Source organism: Nelumbo lutea, chromosome 8 (genome assembly GCF_056320005.1).
Source record: "Nelumbo lutea isolate HS-2025 chromosome 8, American lotus-T2T, whole genome shotgun sequence".
NCBI lineage: Eukaryota > Viridiplantae > Streptophyta > Magnoliopsida > Proteales > Nelumbonaceae > Nelumbo > Nelumbo lutea.
In genome coordinates, this window is record NC_142691.1 from 7,099,646 (window position 1) to 7,117,788 (window position 18,143).

At 43.5% G+C, this 18,143-nt stretch overlaps 1 pseudogene across 1 annotated transcript; it reads right to left on the reverse strand.

Annotated features, from left to right (window-relative positions):
• Positions 1–9,347: 9,347 nt before the first annotated feature.
• On the reverse strand, positions 9,348–11,227 carry LOC148842448 (zinc finger CCCH domain-containing protein 20 pseudogene; annotated as a pseudogene). Its single transcript, XR_016103413.1, has one exon. The product of XR_016103413.1 is annotated as a zinc finger CCCH domain-containing protein 20 pseudogene (transcript).
• Positions 11,228–18,143: the final 6,916 nt, after the last annotated feature.

An 18,143-nucleotide genomic window follows, 5' to 3' on the forward strand; every position in this document is an offset into this window, starting at 1 on the left:
AATGGCTGTGAAGATTATAAACTAACACGAGTCTCATATGTGTCTAGTTTAAGGATATTACATAGAAACACACCATAATAACATGAATCAAATATGTACTTTATTCATTTACATTAAATGTCATAATGTTTATCATTCTTATTGGAGATAAGGGCATACATTGTCTAACACTCTCAACTTCGGTCTGCAACCAAATTAAGACCTCTCTCTCTCTCTCTCTCCAACAACACAGTTGTTTAGTAGAGAGAGAGGGAGGGAGGGAGGGAACGGGAGAGAAAAAAAACCATTTCATTTTAATTTTCAAATCACCTAGCATTAAAGAATAATTTCAACATCAGCTTTTTGTTATATCTAATATGAATTAAGAGTCACATATTGACAATAGCCACATAAGCCTCTGTTAACATTGCAGGAGTTTTTATAATTTAAAATGTATTTTTAGAGCTTTATAGGTTTCTGGTCCAAGTTGTATGGTAATTTCTGGTCCAATTATATACATATTAGAAACAAATTTTTATATTGTACCTAACACTTGGAAACAAATTCCGCTATTATTGGGGTTAAAATGGGGTACAACCATGCATTAAGAACATCTACCAACGTGGCAAAAGCAACAGCTCGGCACAAAAGCAAGCCTAAGGCGTTTTCACCAAGGGGAGAAACCAGCGGACCGAACTCCCTACTAGGGGCCCGAACTCACCCTTGGCCCCAAATCGGAAAGTAATCCACTGGCCTGCCTTGCAACAGTTCGAGACATACCTCGCCGAACTGACCTGCCTTGCAACAGTTCGGGATATACCTCGCCGAACTGACCTACCTTGTAACAGCTTGGGATACACCTCGCCGAACTGGCCTGCCTTGTAACAGCTCGGGATACCCCTTGCTGAACTGACCTGCCCTATACATACCTCCGAACTCAAGACTTCACCTCGCTCACCACTCCACATCACTTCCAGGGCACCAAAACCAAACAAACCGTACTATGCCTGACACTGAGCAAGTCCGTTGCCGAGGGCGCCGCACCTGACTGACTTGGGATATGACGCTGCACGGCCGCACTCTAAACGGCCACCTGCCACCGCCACCTGACACTGCCATCTCCAGTTAGAGAGACGGTTAGGCAGTGACGGTTTTGTCCCAGCATAAAGGACGATGACCGAATTGACAGACATAAGGGTAATCATACCCGACCTGACAAGGGCCTCGGAGCGAGTGTGCAAAGTGATTATAAGAGCCCCCTGCCCCCAACAAACAAGGTATGTGAACTTTGCGCTATCTGGTCTACACTTTGCCTTTGAGAGATTACTGACTTGAGCTTCGGAGTTGTCACACCGGGTTCCACCCGGACGCTCCAGACACTCCAGCTCAGAGGCAAGTTCGTTGATAGCTAAGATCGGCTGGATTGCGCTCCATCAATTGGCATCGTCTATGGGAACGCTTCTAAAAGCCTCCCTCTAAATCTCTTTTACCTACCCTTCTTTCAAAAACTCCAACACCGAAATGGCCTCCTCTAGCAGTGCCGGACGTGGAACCGAAACAGCCACTACCGGAGAGCAACTTCATGTTCCGGTGGTGTGCATTGGGCAGTTCACCATCCCCCTTTCAGAGGATGGGATCCCAAGATTGAATGTGCCACATGCGGTGGCACCTCTGAACACTCTCTCGCTGAACATCCCTCTTCCACTCCCCATCGAAACGAACTTCGTGGAACCAACTACTACCCCACTGGCAGCCTGCCAAAAACCAGATAGATGATCTGATGCAATGCATGCAGGCAATGCAGGCCCAAATGCAGCAAATCCAGCAGCACCAACTCCAACAACACCAGGTGTTGCACCACCTCTCCCAACACCATTATCAACAACAATAACCTCAGCTACCCTTGAACCAGCCACTCCCCCCCGCCCGACACCCCGTTTCAAAGCCGGTCAAGGCCTCCCCTCAAGGTGGACGACCTCACCAAGGAGAGGCTTCCCGACCGCAGAACCCCCCTAAAAGTTAGGCCTCATCTTCGGGCCAAAAGCAAAGAAAGATCGCCAACAAAGTCACCTCGGCGCTCCAAGCCCGAGTTCCCACTCACGGAGAACCGCTTCAGCGCCTTAGCAACAGGCTAGCAATCCGGGCCCATCGAACTCGGCAACATGGAGGCAAGCAGAGCCAGCACCAGGCCCACTCAAAGAAGGTTCTGGCGAAGTCGCCGAACTGCTACCCGCGTGCTACCCGAGCTCAGAGGCAAGGAAGAAACGAGCTCGGGCGAGGTAAAAACTGTCCCCATTCTCTCAGTTCCTTCCCCCCTTTCAGCATAACTTTTGGCAGTCCCCTTGCCTAGAAATTTCAAACTCCATTCTCTGGACAAGTATGATGGGTCCTTTGACCCCAACGATCACGTCGACGCGTTTCAGTCGCAAATGCACCTCGCTAGGGCAAGCAAGTCGTGCATGTGCGTGGCCTTCACCACCACCTTCAGAGGGGTGGTCTACACCTGGTACCGGAACCTAGCATCCGGATCAATAAGAAGCTGGCCCCAGTTCGTGCAGATCTTCACTGCGCACTTTGTTACCAGCAAAAGGTGTCCTAGAACCGAGGAAAGTATCTTCGGGGTAATCCAAAGAGAGGGAGAACCCATCTGGAGCTACACCAAACGGTTCAATGAAGCATGTTTGTAGATCCCTCGGTTAGACCCCACGGTACAGCTCGTCGCGGCCAAAAGATGAGTGACGCACAAATAGTTCAAATGGCACATGGTGGCCAGCCAGCCAGCAACCGTGTCCGACTTCCTCAGGCTCGCGGACAAGTTTATGAGAAAAGAGGAAGAGATCAACCAGAGAAACGAAGGCGGGGTTGAAAAAAGAAAAAGAGAGGGCGAGCCCTCCAACCCCGACGACAGAAGAGGCCATAACCGAGAGGCAAAGCCAAGCTAGCCGTCCTGAGCTCCCTTAGCAGTTCGGAGGGATTACATGCCATTGAACATAAGGCGGACCGAGATACTAATGATGATCAAGGACGCCCCTTACGTAAAGTGGCCACCTCGCCTGAAGAGCAACCCGAACGAGAGGAATAAAAATTTATATTGTAGTTTTCATAAAGATCACGGTCATAGCATCGAGCAATTTAATAATCTCCGCGACGAGATAGAAGGACTCATCCGTCGTGGGTACTTAAGAAATTTTGTACATTATGACAATAGTAATAAAACAGGTCGGCAAGGGGAACACGGGAATGATGTCCCCGAGTCGAGCAACAGACCGGCCAAAGCCTTGCAACGACCTCCCCCAGAAGAAAGGCCAGTCCGGGGAACATCCACGTGCTAGTGGGCGGTTCGGTGGTGGCAGGATGCACTTCGGTGGCAGCAAGGACGTCAGTTCACGAAGCAGCCTGAGAGGAGCAGAACCCTCCCAAGAGGCCGAAGAAGGAAGAACTGATCTTTTTTACAGAAGACGACGCGTGAGGTATTCACTACCCCCACGACGACGCGCTCTTCATAAAGCTAAGGATCAGCGACTTCGAAGTCTGGCGCGTACTGGTAGACTCAGGCAGTTCGACAAACATACTATTCAAATCGGTGTTCGACCAATTGCAGTTGCAGAAAAGCGATTTGAAACCTGCTCACACTCCTCTGGTAGGCTTCAGCGGAGAGGAAGTCAGGCCCTTGGGAAAAATAGATGTACCTGTGGAAGTTGGCACATGGTCGTGCACGGTAAGACTCAACCACGATTTCTTGGTGGTCGCGACCCCCTCCCCTTACAACGCCATAATAGGGCGACCAATTACGCATATTCTGCGTGCAATGGTCTCCACCTATTATCTGGCAATGATGTTCCCCACGGACTTCGGTGTGGGGGTAGCGCGGGGCGACCAACTTGAGTCTCATAAATGCTATGTTGTCGCCGTGAAGGGAAAAACCAAGGCAGCCGACGATCTCGAACTAGAGCGACCTGCGGAGCAGCACGAGGAACGAGTTTCGCCCACTGAGGAAACAGTCGCAGTCCCGGCCTCGGCTACAGATACGGGAACAAGCCAAAAAACCTTGGAGGCTAAATAACCAACCTAGACGCGAGCTGAAAAAACTTGGACGGGAGCTGAAAAACTTGGACACGAGTTGAAAAGTTGGACGCAAGCTCAATAGGCAAACCGCAGAAGTTACAAATCGACTAGGGTCCCCCACTATTTATAGCTACAGTAACCAAGAACCGACCATGCAGATCAAAGACGATATGGCGGCCCACATTCGCGCTGACAGCATGTCCCCTGAGGTCGAGATGTTATTGGCGCACGTCTTTCCGAAAAGAGCGAAACGTCAGCGCACGTCTTTTGAAACTGACGTCGCGCCGACGCACGTATTTCTGAAATTGACTGCACCGCACATCCCCCTGCAACTGACAAAACTGCCAGCGCACGTCACTTCAGAACAGCAAATGCACGCTTTTTTCAAATTTAAATGACCCATTGTCACGTCCCAATGGCACGAGTTTTTGAAATTTAAAACGCACGCTGTCACGACCATCAACATTTTTGATAATAGGCACGTTTCTCGCTTTCTCAGAACCGAAGAACCCTGGCAAAGGCAACTCGCGCAGTCAAGATTCGAAGGACGGGACAAATCCACTTACCACCTCGCAAAACTCCCCGCACCAGGGCAAGACCCTTGACGCGAGGAGTGGGGGGCAATTGATGAAGGATGATTTGGCCCGACCTCACAGTTATGCGGCACGTGGCAAAAGCAACAGTTCGGCACAAAAGCAAGCCTAAGGCGTTTTCACCAAGGGGAGAAACCAACGGGCCGAACTCCCTACTAGGGACCCGAACTCACCCTTGGCCCCAAACCGGAAAGTAATCCACTGGCCTGCCTTGCAACAGTTCGGGACATACCTCGTCGAACTGACCTACCTTGTAACAGCTCGGGATACACCTCGCCGAACTGGCCTGCCTTGTAACAGCTCGGGATACCCCTCGCCGAACTGACCTACCCTATACATACCTCCGAACTCAAGACTTCGCCTCGCTCACCACTCCACATCACCTTCAATGCACCAAAACCAAACAAACTGTACTATGCCTGACACTGAGGGAGTCCGTTCCCGAGGGCGCCGCACCTGACTGACTTGGGATCTTACGCTCTACGGTCGCACTCTAAAAGGCCACCTGCCACCGCCACCTGACACCGCCATCTCCAGTTAGAGAGACGGTTAGGCAATGACGGTTCTATCCCAGCAGAAAGGACGACGGCCGAATTGACAGACGTAAAGGTAATCATACCCGACCTGACAAGGGCCTCGGAGCGAGTGCGCGAAGTGATTATAAGAGCCCCCTGCCCCCAACAAACAAGGTATGTGAACTTTGCGCTATCTGGTCTACACTTTTCCTTTGAGAGATTACTGACTTGAGCTTCGGAATTGTCACACCGGGTTCCCCCAGAGTTCTCTCATCTTTCCCGTTTCAGGCTCCCCGACACTCCAGCTCAAAGACGAGTTCGTTGACAGCTAAGATCGGCCGGATTGCGCTCCATCACATATAATAAACGATTGCACTTTTCCACTTTGATACGAGCAAAACATACACCAGTTATCAAGTATCTGGTATTCACGACACTTTGCGGGGTGCTTTTTCTGACAGAAATTTCTCTTAAGGGGCAGGCAGTATTTAATCTCAAGTCTATGTTACAACTAATAGGAGACCTTACCAACTAGCTGATTGGTATGATGCATTTCACAAGGGTGTTTTGATTGATCAAAGCTCTTCTAGTATCATGTATTTTTTATATTATTGAATTTCAGATAATGTTGCATTTTTTAAGAAAAGAAAATAAAAAATATTCATATTAGAGAATTCCAATTTTAATTCTCATTTCTGTATTAACCAAACAGACTATGGAAATAGATCATTCCGTTTCCAATTTTGAAAAATTTTGATTCCAATTCTAGTTGTTAACCAAAAGGATCCTTAAATCTGATATTAACAAACAATGCTAGGCAGTAGGCACATCATAAATTGTAGATAATAAGATTTTATGGAATATTGTTATTAGTCATAATAAATAAACACCTCTTTTTCTTGTTTTTTTTTTAATCTTTTTCTTCTTCCCAGTTTTCTGAGTGGTATATTGGCCAGGTCATTGATAGGCATGGGTCATGAGGCTCGGAAGTTATGTGTGTTGCCATGTTTTGCAAAGTTAAAAGATTTTTTTTTAATAACCAGACCTAAGGTTCAGTTTGTTTGCAATATATACAAATTTCATTTGCATTACTGTAAATGATTGAGATTGAAAAAAAAAACCTAAAAGCTGTGTGAATTATGTTTTTTTTCGCTTCATATTAAATTTGTATTAATTAATTCTTTATTTGTGAGAAATAAAATAGGAAGCAAATGAATTGACATTCACTTTAAATGAAAGGAAACAGAGGTAAGAGAAGGATTGCAAGCGAGGTTGGAAACAGGATGATGTGAGAAAGTATTGAAGTAGGAGGAAGGTTGTGCAAAATTTCATCAGGCTTTTTAATGGAACATGTCTGCCGTTAATCATAATTACAAATTTAATAAGGAGGGAAGCAAATTAATCATAATTACAAATATAGGAAAGCAAAAAAAATTGAACCGAATACATATTTTGCACCGAGTCAAGATTTGAACTGCAACCAAACGGAGCCTAAAGGAAGGAGATGCAAGAAGCCAAAATAACCACAAAAAATTAATGGCAAGAATACAATTCCTTGTTATTTTCAACGGGTATCTATCCCTGCCAAATTAAAGAGACGGGTTCATTCTCAGCCAAACAACATCTTCTCAATCACCGCTTCCAGTTCCAGCTGATTCTAAAAGGGCAGATACAACCCAACTCCACATTAACATAAATATGTTATGTGAATTCGACTTGATTGAATGTTCTTATGCCGACATCCCACCCTCAGCTATCCAACCAACCTGATTTCCTATTTGGGGTTGGGCTAGGGACTGGGGTTGACAAGGACTGTGGTCCGGGCCCAACCCAGCCCGTGCTAGAAGACCTTCTATACCGCAAGTGCAGCCTTACTAATTCCTATCTCTTTGAGGTTAGGTGGAGAGTCACTGAGGCTCATATGTGTCAACATACAATATTTACAACCAAATTTCCATTACAAAATCAGGCCGTCAAAACTCGTTCGATCATCTAATCTCGAAACCTGTTAGTGTTGGTGTTAGTAGGGCCCAACGATTGTCATTAGTTCCACATGGGACTATGCAATATTGCATGCTGCACGTGCAAACAAATGCAAGGTCTACACGCCTACACCTAGTTTAGTTGAGCCTCACATCCAAACACGTTGTTCTCAATCAACGTACGTGTTAGTGTGTTACTTTCGCTAATTAGCCTTACTTCACAGGAATTAAATTTTCAACGCACCCAGACAAGGCATGTTCTATCACCAAACAGTCCAGGCCAGGCTGCAGTAATAAACTATATTTCAGGCACACCAGTTCCATTGGTCCGGCGGAATTCTTCCCATTCTCTAATCTGTATCGCAAATCACAGGGCCTGATTTAACAAGAGGAAATCGTACACAAAATGGGTATGAATGTTTATATAGTAGAAGATTCCAATTTGAAGACCAGAAGAAGTTCTAATAATATATTACCATAGAAAAAGAAAAATATTTGATAGATAATGCAAATGCAAACAAGGGAGATGATGGATGATGAGCAGAGTAGAAATATTCATAGTGGCAAGGGAAGAATAGATTTGTTTGTTTTTTTTTCCCACTTTCTTTTTTGTCCTTTTCCTCTGTTTCCATTCCAGTTCTTGAAAAATCATCATCTATCAATCAATCGATAAGAAGCTAAATTCATACATCGCAGTCACTAGGTTTCATCCGTCGTTTGAGCAAAAGATGTCAAGAAACAAAAGTGGATGTCAATATCACTATCCAGTCATGAAAGCTGAATGTGGTGGTGTGACGACAAGTGAGAAACGGAGAATCCATCTTGGGCCAAGCTTGGTTCTCCAATCCAATCTCAATTCTCAAGTACCGGCTATTCATCGGTTTATCCTCCCCGGAGGCCGGGACCCCCTGTTTTCAAATAAAAACCATTCAACAAACGGCCCAACGGTTGGGATCTTGTGTCCAAACAACTGAGCTTTGTTTGAGATTTGGCCGCTACAATCCAAACTTCTCTTCACTCAGGAGTCGGGTTCCATTTTGGACATCACGACGAGAGAGAAAAAAAAGTCTACACATCGAACGACCAGAATCACGTGAAACGCCAATCGATTGGAGTAGGACACATGGGGATTGGGATGGATGGAGAACCGAGGACATTTTTGTCATATCCCATCCCAACTGACACGGAAGCACAAATAGATAAATATCACCCACCAAACCGTACCATAAAAAAAAAGTAGAATAAACTAGAGAAATTTAACCAAAAAAAAATGATAACGAAAAGACAGATGCTTCGCGATCTTCTTCATCTCTACGCCCCCCGACGTCTTCTTATCCCTTTACAAAAGCATTTTCTCTCTCCAAAATACAAAAGCATTTTCTCTCTCCAAAAAGCAAGCAAAGACGAACCGAGTCTTTGGCTTTAACCACGTGAAAAGACGTTTTCTCCATATTAAAAAAAAATTACGCTTCTAAATTTTATTAATCGGCATCACTACCCCTGTACTCTTGCGTGTTGGAAGGGTTAATTAAATACACAATAGATGAAGTGAAGAAACAAACTATGGTCGTCCTCTCTCTCCCTCCACAGCTTCCTCCTCCAAAGAAGAGAGGGGAGAAATGAGATATTTCTTTTAATGTCCCCACAGTCCACAGATAGCTTCTGAGTTCTGACTTATGAGGGGCCAAGGTTTTCTAGGGTCTACCCGAATTTGCTAAAACAAGATAAAACCCGGTCTTCCCTATGAAATAAATAAAGCAACGCTATTAATTAAATTAATTAATGGCAACGATATTTCTAATAAAATAATCCCTCCTTCCAAATTCCGATTGGATAAGAAAGGCTCATACCAGCTCCATCCATCCATATCCATATCATTATTAAAATTCTTAAAGGGAATCCCATCCATCCATACAGTGGGTGGGACCGGTTCTCGATCGAAAGGATTAGACCAAATCTGATCATCTGGATTTCTTTATTTTTCCCTGGGTTACCAGAACAAAGATTTTGATACAAGAAAGGGTCAAAATAGATGTGTGGGTCAGAAGAGATCTAGTAACAGGGACACCAAATCAAAAAAGTCTTCACAGGGAAGCCATGCCCTTCGACAAATCAACTACCCAAATCTCAACTTCCAAAAATACCCCCCTTTTCTAGTCCCAGAATCCTTTTACATATCAGAAATTCCACATTCAACCCTGAAATTCTAAACATTGAGTGGCCAAAAATATTATATTACATTAATGGCTTTAACATAAGAACATAACAGTTTCAGATTACAGATATCTGAATCAGGATTAAAGAAATCGCAAGGATTAAAAATAGCAAAAAATAGATGATTCATAATCAAACGCTACCCGTCTCCGGCAGCCCTAACAAATACTTCTCTATACAACTTGGAGATTTTTTTTTTCTTCAATGTTCTTTCTGATCTTTCTCAGAATACCCAGGACAGATCTTCCTCTGAAATATTTACAGGAATCTTCAGTTACTGCTGCAGCAGCTGCTTCACTTCATCGTTCATCTTCTCCACATTCTTCTCGATATTCACAATCAAAAAAAATTAGGGCAACCGAATGAACCCAAATCGATTGAAGCAAAATATTAATTATTGACCAAAAGAAGTGAGATGGACCGCCGAGCTCAGAACCGCATTCACTTCACAAGCTCCGACACCCACCCAACATCGGGGGCCGGTGACGGCGACTCCACTCGGTCCAGCGAATTCTCCTTGCTAAGTTTCTCGTATATCTTCGCCCGCAGATCCCGCCCAGACTCCACCCTCTCCATGGCTGGCTCCTCCTCAACGGTTGTACCTCTCTCCCATGCATCGAAGTACCCGAGTCCACAACGAGTCGGGGTACGAGTGGGAGTTGAAGGCAAACTAAAGAACCCCGGTCGCAGAGAAGAACCCCGAGGCGAACCAAATCCAGAACCAACCTGAACACCCCAGGAGGGTGGTGCCGACTTCACTTTACTGAGCTGTAACTGGCGCATGGACGTCAATACATCATTGATGGGGTTGGAACCCAAAAGTCGACTGAATGACGGGCTGTTGGGGGACATGGGTGGAGACTCCGATGGTGGTGACACGGGAGGAGAAATAAGTGTAGAAGTGGGGGAAGATATCAGGGAACCCTTGGGGAAGTAACAATCCAGAGCCTGACGAAGCGGTGATCCATCGTATGAATCGGGCGACACCGGTGCTCTAGGACTTTGTTGGGGCAACACTCTAAGCTGCTCGGGCGTGTGCGCAAAGAAGCACACCCGACGGCGGCAACTCGTCCCATCTTTACAGGGCTGCGTGCGATAACGCGCCGGATGGAGCCAACATTCGAATACGCCATGAGCAAACTCGCACGAATCACCCCTCTTGCAGTTGCCCTTGCGGAAGTCAGGGCACGCAGTGCCGGAGTAGTGGAACTTACGCGGGTCACGACGGCGAGCTTTCTCGCCGGGATGAGCATATGGGCACTCTGTCCAGTCGTGAGAACGGCCACGTGCACAGCGGCGGACCTTGAACTCGTACATTCGGAACTCGTCACAAGTGTGCGCGTTAATCGGCATATCGGACTCACGGCCCGGTATGTCGGAGTCAGCATCGACGTCATTCGATGGGAGATAACGTTGAAGAGAGGCCAGAGAGTCGCCCAAAATGAAAGGGCAGTAATCACCCCCTCCACCTACGGTCCCGTTGGCATTGCCGCTAGCGTTCATAGAGACACCGCTTACAGGGAGGGGAAATTGCATCCCGGCTGCAGAATCATCGAAGAGGGTCCAAGGAGGGACATGGACAGTGGGATTTGGTGTGTTTACTTCTCCGATCATCATCGTGTTGTGTTTCTGTCTTCAGTGTTGTTCAGAGATTAATACGTTTCAACAAATGCTCGGTGGTGGATTATAAACTGGTCGATGGCGGGTCCTTAACCACGGTTGAGTTAATCTAACCATGGTTAGATAAAAAATCTACGAACTCTGCTCCCGGTCTCTCCCACTACCACTACGGTTAAAACAATAATTTACTCTTTGAGGCGGTGGATGCCACGCGAGAAGTCGGGAGCAGATCTCGTACCCCAAAGATATTTATTCAGGATAATTCGACGAGATATCGGAACGCGATATTTTTAAGGTGGGAAAATTCCGAAAAAGACATTGATACGGTACAGTTAGTGGGCCACGTGTAAGTTAAACAGGGAAGCAGCCGTGCGCATAAGGCGTAAGCTGGAAACATCCAGCATTACACCTGGCGGTTCTGAACCGGTAGGAGCATCGGCCCATTAAAAGCGCTGCACATCACTGCTTCTCATCGATCTCGAGTGGGGAGTCGGTTCCTTCGCGTCCTAAGGTGTTCTGCCGGTCACAGTGCACCCTAGAACACCAGATCCTTTTAAAACTAACGTACGCTTGTAAGGTAACGTGACACTTCAACTGAGCCCACAGCTCGCATTTAGAACGCATTATGATAGTACGGAAACTGCCCGAAATCCACCGGCAGGCAATCAGAATTACATAAATGCCCTCTGTATTCCCGTAAGTTTGCTTTTGAAGACTGCTGTTTCCTTGCTTGGTGTTGGTGGGGGCTGCCTGGCTGGAACTGGAGCGGATAGACATTTTAATCCATTTAGACACGTCATAACTCATAATTGGATATGGGCCTATGGGCCTAATGACCCATCTACTTCTATTACCGTCGATAATATTGTAATAATTTCTTATAACTACACCGTCAATTTGGTAAAGATCAATGTGTCAGACTTACGGACCTTGATGGACCCCATACATTATATTCCATGTCGTAATATTTCAAATATTTTCGTTAACGATAAATTTATTTTAAAATTTTCTAGAGGGCCGATATATTTTAAAATTAAACAGGGGATTATGATATGATGCTTTGGAAACAAATATTCAGGGGTAAACCTGTCAAAGCAACAAACAGATGATAAGGCGAAGTCACGTGAATGCAAGGTGAAGAGGAGAGGCATAGAAGAAAGGAGGGGAGACACATGGGCTTTTATACGGTCCTTCGGGGTTCGGACAAAAAACAAAGTGTAGAATGGGACCGCCGTACGAGAAGATCCAGTAGATAAGGCGGTACGATTTATTTCCACGTGTCACGCCTTCACGTGTTTTCGGACTATCTCAGTTTTCAGCGATACACGTGTCCAGTGTAGATTTGATTCAGGTGACACGCCAGGCCTACATGACTGAATTCATCCCGGCGATTTGAACGCGTGTCGTGAAATGTCCGTGCCTTTTTTTATGGAGATTCGCGTGATTTTGACGCTGCTTTATCCTGGCTTTTTCTTCTTTCCCCTCTCTCTATTTCTCTTATCCAAAATACGGTAACTATGGGACCAAGGAGAGACGGTTCCTTTCTGGACTTGTGGTTATCCTAAGGAGGCTTGGACAAGTGCAAAACTCGGCTCGCAAAGAACCAGAATTCAAGGGGAATAAAAACTAGAATCCTATCTTCTCGTTAGAATAGATCCTGAACAGGGAATGCTCCTTCAACTGCCACGTGCTTTTTTATGATTATATGGGTGACGTGGCTTCGTAAATCACCGTTGGGTGGACAATTGGCCCCATTTTAATTGATGTCTGGAGATCATCGAAGAGGGTCTAGGGTTTTTTATTAGGGGACGGTTGAAGTGATTTTATGACGAAAGCAACGTTTCAGTGGGAGTGAGGTGTCAACATAAACGGGATATCGGGAATCTAGTGGCATGTTCTTAGGAAAGTGAAAGGCTGAGTAACTCAACAAAGCATGGGGATGAAATTGAATGCCACTGAAACTTTAAGGAAAGAGGGTAGGGAAAAAAAAAAGGTGAATCGAACAGGGGTAATTCTCATCCCAATGGTCACTGAACCACGTACTAGGACCATAAAAGAAATGACGCGTGGCAAGAATAAAAATAAGTTATGGTTTCATGGGCCCATCCTGAGAAGATCCATACAAACAGTATTTAGTTCAGTTTAAATGAACTCTCCCTGTAACCTATTTTTGGAACATTTGAGAAACCCATAAAGAAAGTGATTCAATGTGAAGTGGAGATTGATTTTGTTGTCATGTTCTTCCACTTTCTCTGGACGATCGGGAATTGGGATCAATGGAGAAGTGATGAAATGGGGAAAAAATAGTAGTTAACCAACCGGGCCAGGTGAAGAGTCCGGAAAAAGAGGTCTATCCCGGTAACCGGGGTTCATTTTAGTGAGAGGGCCAAAAAGGAATCAATCAAAGAAGTTGTCTCCTTGCCCCAACACCGTTAGAATTTCACCAACTATGAGATAAGACAGGTTTAGTTGTTTTACATGCATGACAGGGAGGGAGAGTGCCTGCTGGGTGCAATAATACAAGGGTCGCTCATTAATTGATGGAATTCAATCACCAAAGGACGATGCTAACTGAGAAACTGACCCAGTTGGTCATATCTCTGGCCGGTTGTAGTGGAATTAGCCCATCAAGGCCCACACAACCATACAAGTATTGTTATTTTGATGATTGAACGCGGGTTATTACTGGGCTTTTGGAACTTCTCAGACCCAATTTAGTATATTACGTTAATGTCTGGTACTATGATTTTATTAAGGCCTTGCTTGTTGCCTCTTTCGATGTGTGGCTTTGTGCTTCACTAGATGGCAATCGTTGGAATTTTCGCTTAAGACATATACGACCTTCAAGTAGAAAAGGCACTAAAAGAAAATAAGTAGCTTAGAGTATTTATGCCCAAACAACTATCATTTAGATCAATAGAGAGAGAGAGAGAGGCCATTAGGTAACTTATACAACTTAACTTCAGCCTATCAAACAGAACTTTAGTTGCCACGACACTTTATCAACTAATGGAAATGGAATTTGCCCATTAAACAAGTCAGCCAGATTTGCTATGTATTTGGACAGTTTTGCTCTGGAATTAAAAATTTTGGGGTTGTTTGCCAAGTCTGTTGTAAGTAGATTTTCCATAGCCCAGCAAACCAAAAGACATATCAAGCTTTCTGGAGGTTGTCTTTCAAGACCAAGCACATTTGATAATGATATATAGAAATCTTTTGAAGCTTCCCAATTTTCAGCCATTTTAGGCTTCTGTGACTGTCAGTTTTTTGGGGTTCATCCGTCTTTTGTTATCAAATGGAAAAAAAAAAAAAAAAATCAAATTTTGGTCCTTCGAACTTTGTAACCCGAAAGACCATGCGAAAAGATTTGCCAAATATACAATACAAAGAAAAAAAAAATGTAATCTGGCTAACGTACTAAAGGTAATCTGCCGAAATCCAACTAATTGTAAGTCACTTAACCCAAACTCTAATCTTGTTTTTCCATTTCAAGAAACAAAAGAAAACAACTGATACTAGCTTGGTTCACGGTAACGGACAGGCTCTAGTTCAATTTTGTGGTTAGTGAGCTGAGCTCCAAGCCTTTCGCTGTGCTTATTTGGCTAAAGCAGGCAGCTCCACCCCAGTGGACCCAGAGTAAGATTTAGCTTTCAGTATAGCCAATTTTGGATTCTGCAGACCTGAAAACTCAGGTGACGGTTACATGTTCCAACAAGGAAAACCTCATCAATATATCCCCAAGGTTAATCCATCATAAGCCTAATTCCTCCCCAAAGTTATTCAGCCCAACCCAAGTCGGCAAAGATGGATCCACTCAGGTTAATTAGCATGATGGCAACCATAGTGCTAACCCATGCCAACTTGGTAGGATATGGGCTTAGATAGATGAGCCCGAGGTGATGACCTCTTATCGTGCTCCACCTGGACAAGAGGTTGAAACATATCACACCAGAAAATGGGCCCAAACATCCACTTCAGTTCTTCTCAGGTCTTATCTATTCTTTGACAATGAAAGGAGAGCAGCAGTTCACAAGGAGTATTGTCCAAGGTTGTCTTTCTTTAGGTAACAAAACCATGTTAGTATAAGCAACAAGTAGACACAGGGAAAAAGATTGGCTTGTTGAGGCTACAGAAATAGTAAAACCGTATATTTACTGGCAGATTTCAGCTTGGAGAGTGGCCGTGGCTAGAAGGATCATCATCATTTCACTCTTACTTTTCTGTGGATGCACATTAATGGTGGTTTCTGATTCCCTCTATAATGTACAAGGACAAATTATGAGTCCCATAATAGCAACTACAAGAATTTGACAGCCATGTTATGAGAAGCTGGTTCTTCCATTAATTTTCATATATTGATTTCCGGAATATCTTTGCTTGTAGTAGCAATAGCAGCTAAGCATAATAATAACAGTAGCACTAGTAATGGTGGTGGTGGTTTTCTGGGTCATTTGTTGCTGAATTCTTCCTCCGTTTTTTCTTCTTCTCACTGCATTTGACACCGTGCCTTTTCTTAGTTGTGCACTAAGCCAGTAAAGAGCTAGATTACAAATTAAACAAATAAATATAAAGTAGAAGCACTTACATAAACTTAAGTCAATATAGGTGAGGAGTCTTTGTTGCCTTTATTCTTATTTTATTTCAACTGGCAATGAATTAACGCAAGCAACTTAAAAATAATTATATTGGATACTTTGTACTGATTACATTGAAGTCGTCTATTCTTTAGTTTAATCAATATGAGATAAGGAAACCAAACAAAGTTTGGAGGGAGAGAGAGAGATATTAATAGTTTATGTAGCAGTGCTTCTCATGATTACAATTGGATTAAGATTAAGACAAATTAAAACCATATAGAATCATAAGATTGTGGATTTTACTATGAGCAGAAACGGGATTCAACCGAGAAAACAGACGTTATGGCTTTGGTTTACTATGATTAGTTTAAATTTTCGTCTCCGGTCTCCGCCTAAGCTGCAAGAACGGTTGTCGGATTTGAAGAATTTCAACTGCATTGGTTTTGGGTTAGGATTCGGCCCATTGAACCCAACCCAACCCAACCTGACCCAAGTTGCACTAATATGCCTGAAGAGAGAACTGACAACAACACAACACATAGGGATGATTTTGTTAAATAAACTCCAGTGATCACAGCTAACTAATGTTGCATTTGGATAAATTTGAGTATTTGTGCTTTTTAAGCCCAAAAATGGGGCTTCAAATTGTCTGTTTATGTACTTGTGTTTTTAAAAGCAATTCATAGCAAACACACAAAAACACATTTTTGACTCAATTTTGTCTCGCAAAACACAAAAGAAAAAGCTTCTGCAAATGGAGCCTTGTCAAGTTCAAATCACCTCGTGCAATGAATTCCGGTTCCGGGGCTGTTTCTCTTGTGTTTATCATGCCTTGACACCACAGTATATGATGTTTCTGGAACTCGTTGGGGGCCGCAAAGAGTAAGTAATGGGTCTTAAACTCGTTAGGGCTTCAAACTGTCTGGAACTCAGTTTGGAAAGAATATAAATACAAATATGTATAATATAAATTCATACAAAATAATACAAAATGTAAAATTTTGCATTCAACATATTTGTATTTGCACTCCTTTCAAATGGAGCCTTAGACACAGATGGGCCGCTAATTATAGTGGAATGTTCCTCACCGAGAAACAGAATTTATGATGAATCATTCTGATTAGAGATTAGAGAATCTTGCTATCATTGTCTTCACAATAATCTGGGCCATCAAAATTTTCTAGGCTGCTACTTTGCACCTTACAAGCCTCAAAATCACTAATCAACATCTTAAGGTCGGTAATGAATAACTGTTGCAAAACCCTTTGTCCATTCAATACTTAATCGATCCGATTCATACTGCTTCAAACTATTGGTTAGGAGATTAGGGATGACAAATGCGTGACTGTTCGGATGGATGTCTTCAATACCAACCCATCGACTTACCATCATAGTTTTAAAAGGCTTTAGGTTTCTGTCCCAAGGCTCGAGGCTCATGTCTCTTTCTAAGCTTCAAAACCCTCCACAATTGAGTTATTTAATGCGAAAAAAAATGGTTTATTATATTTTGTTTTTCAAGTTTAAAATAATATGAGAAGAGCATTTTGGTAATTACGGGCAAAATAAAAATAAAAAAAAAAAAGATTAAAACGAAAAGCTAATAAAACAAATAGACTTCCTAGTTTCATTCTTGTACAAATCAAGTGGATTTTTATCTTACTATTCTATACTACTTTTGGGTGCAAATGAATCTGAAGTATTTATTTACCACCATGTATCTGCATCTGTTAGTAACAAAATATACATTTTGGATCATCAGGTTATCTAAGGCTTGAAAGTTCCAAACCAGAACCTACCTGGGTTAGATTTAATTTGGCAGTGCCGTGCCCGGGCGCGGCCACTTTGATTCAGGACAAACAAAATATACATAAACCTTATACATCTGTTAGAATTGGACAAACCAGGTTTAAAGCCCGTGTTAATAATTAAACCATAATAGAATTTGAGCATCACCAGGAACACCGCCTAAATGCTCTGGCCATACGTACAAGTGCAGTGCTTCCGAACCCCTTTTTGGCCCATTTGGCCCGTGTGGAGAGTTCCAACTTCCAACAGTTTCTTGTAATTACTACTTTGATGAAACTTGAAAACTTATTAAATGATTCCAATTACAGATAAAAGAGAGAGGATTAGATTGGATAGAGGGTGGGCCGTGGGCCTGTGTGCAACAGTTGGGTTGTTCTTGTTCCATTGCATTGCAATTTAGGTGATCAGGGTTCAAATCTTATAAATACCTTCTGTATATATATGCAAGGGTAGATTATTGAGAATATTTTCATACTTGCATGGGAAGACATTTACAATGCACGCACGGCAATAGGATGTGAGTACTGAATATGAAAGCTAACATTGTCTATTTTAAGAAATAGTGACTTAATGAGACAGTGGTTGTTATTTCCGTGAAAACCAGCAACAGAAGTTAGTCGAGAAATCCAACCAGATAAAGCTAAAGCTACTCTTCACTGTTGATGCACAGACCAGATTTGAGCTTATATTACCTTCCACCTAAAGGCTATTAACCTAGCTACTTGGGTAATAGAATTTTGGGAGCAAATAATTCTCTATGAAGAGATGGTGAACTTGCTGGTCAAGTTGGCT